Genomic DNA, 2968 nt, shown 5'->3' with positions numbered 1-2968 from the left:
TATATGGGTCTCCATTCACTGTCACCAGGGCATATAACAGCATCTCCTCGAAGCCATATCGGTCTGATTGCCTAATGGTCCTCTTGGGCTTGTGTAGGGCAACACCGATATTAGTCCTCGGTCCAGCTCGCTCCTGCTGGACCTCTCCACCTCGATCATCCATCTGAGTCCTCTCCACCTGTGGAGACACCTTAGGTAGGTTCTCCACCTGAATGTCATGTCCTCCTGTAGTACCTGCAAGAGGCAAAATCAAAGAGGTTAGCTGTCCAGTAGCACCCTGCTGGACCTCCTCCTGCTCCTGCTGCTCCTCCATACTTGCTCGCCTCCGTAGGACTGACTCCTCATTAAAAGACATATCCCGACTAATGATGACCTTCTTTTCCAAGGGATCCCACAGCCTGTATCCCTTTACTCCTCACGGATAGCCTAGAAATACCGCCTTGCGTGATCTGGCGTCTAGCTTGCTCCGCTCACCAACTCCAATGTGCACATAGGCCGTGCACCCAAATACCCGTAGATGGCCCAACCCAATTGTCCTCCCAGACCACACCTCCTCTGGAAGCCTGCCATCCAACCTGGTGTGAGGTGACTGATTGATCAAGTAACCGACTGCGTCAATTGTGTCAACCCAGAACGCCTTTGGAAGCCCTGCCTGTAGCCTCATGCATCGTGCCTTTTTCAGAAGTATTCTGTTCATCCTCTCGGTCACCCCATTCTACTGTGGAGTCCCCTTAACTGAAAAGTGTCTCCTGACTCACACTCCTCACAGTAGTCCTGGAACTCTCTACTGATGTACTCTCCGCCATTGTCTGACCTCAGACACTTCACGCTCCTCCCCTGCTCCTTCTCCACCTCAGCTCTCCAGATCTTGAACTTGGTGAAGACCTCTGACTTCTCTCTCATGAAGTAAATCCAGAGTTTTCTAGAGAAATCATCAATCAGGGTCATGAAGTATCTGGCCCCATTCCTAGCTGAAACTGAGGCTGGTCCCCACACATCCGTGTGTACTAACTCCAAAGGGGCTGCACTGTGGGCTGTACTGATGTTGAATTGAACTCTCCTTTGCTTTCCCATCTGGCAAGGCTCATAGATCTTCCCTGTAACACCATCCTCCAGATCAGAGATAAGTCCTCTCCTGCTCAACTCCCTCAACCCCCTGTCACCCATGTGGCCTAGGCGGTAGTGCCACATCCTGTAAGTCCCCTGTTGGTCCTGTGCTGCAGCTGCTGCATCAGACTCTCCGATCACCACAGATCCCTCCATGCGATAGAGGTTATTGTCCAACCTCCTGTCTCTCATCACTACCATAGCTCCATTGGAGATGTTCAGTACTCCGCTTCTAGCCTTACTGCTGAAGCTGTATCCACTGCGCTCCAAGTAGCCTAGTGACACCAGATTCTTCTCCAGCTCTGGGATGTGCTTTACATTTGTCAATATCCTCACAATCCCATCAAACATCCTCACCCTGACTGTCCCTATCCCAGCCACCTTGCAAGGATGATTGTCGCCAGAGTCACTGATCCCTCATCTGTCTTGGTGTATGTCGCAAACCAAGACCTGTGTGGTGTGTAGTGATGTGAGCACGCAGAGTCTAGTGTCCACTCCTCTGTGTTATGCCTGTGACCATCTGATACCACAAGTAGATCATCCTCCACCTACTGCCCAACAACTGCACTCACTGATTCTGAGCCACTTCTTTCTCCCTTCTTGCTCTTCCATAGTGGACATTCTCGCTTGAAGTGCCCGAACTCATTGCACTTGAAGCATTTCACCTCTTTCTTTCCCTTCCTGGACTTGGACCCACCCCTGGACTTGCTTCTGCCTCTACCTCTACCTGTCCTCTCCCCTATTGCCAAACCCTCCTGGGGAGCCCGATCTCTGGTCAACTTTTTCCTCTGCTCATTAGACCTCAGCACCGAGACCATGTCCTCATATTCCAGAGTCTCCTTGCCGTAGAGCAGTGTAGTCACCAAAGAGTCATACGATCCTGGTAGTGAACATAAAAGCAACAGAAACTTATCCTCCTCATCCAGCTTCACCCCGATATTCATCAACTCCATGCATAACTGGTCGAACCTCTGAATGTGGCCAATCACATCAGATCCCTCCTGCATCCGAAAACTGTACAACTTTTTCTTCAGCATCAGCTTGTTGCACATATTCTTTCCCATATACATGGTGTGCAACTTCGACCAAAGGCCCTTCGGGGTCTTTTCTTCCAGCACCGAATACAACACCGCATCCGCCAAACATCCTTTGATCACCGAGCATGCTTTCTTCTCCAACGATGCCCACTGTCTATCTGTCATTCCCTCAGGCTTCTCATCCAAAGCCTGATCCAGATCTGCTTGCACCAGAAGATCCTCCACCCGAATTTTTCACATGAAAAAATTTTTCTTACCATCAAACTTCTCGACATCAACCTTCATATTGCTACCTATGACTGGATCCAAGCCAAACAAGCAATATAAAATCAAGAAGTGTAGAATATACCTTGATGGTACCTTGCTGAAAATTTTCAGCACTTGGGATCTTCAACTTCTTGCGCTTGGAACCGCTTCCTCACCATCGTGGCTCTGATACCAACTATTGGAGCATGTTCCCAGCTCCTCCCATGGACCTTGGGTGCAGTGGAACCAGCAACGAACAAATTTGGAGACTCCTAGACTCGATCTAAGGCCCTTGACGAAATCAGCCTGGTTGCTGTCTTCTACGTCAGCCTTTCGTTCCAGATGAAGAACGCCTCTGAAATCACCTCTAAAAAATCCAAGATCTGGTACCCAATTAGATCAGGCCTGGACTGAGGTCTTATAATTTATAGATCTTGAATCAGGGCATTTTAGATAGGAAAGAAGGTAGATAGAGACAGACCTTACAGATCTGTCCTGCTGCAGCCTTTCTTGTAGATCTGTTGATGGAGATCTCACCCGAGCCTCAAACGACCTCAGATCAACTCCAAATCTGAGAG

The sequence above is a fragment of the Elaeis guineensis genome, chromosome 2 (genome assembly GCF_000442705.2).
Source record: "Elaeis guineensis isolate ETL-2024a chromosome 2, EG11, whole genome shotgun sequence".
Lineage (NCBI taxonomy): Eukaryota > Viridiplantae > Streptophyta > Magnoliopsida > Arecales > Arecaceae > Elaeis > Elaeis guineensis.
The sequence above is the reverse complement of the archived record's forward strand: the minus strand, read 5'-3'. Positions refer to the sequence as shown.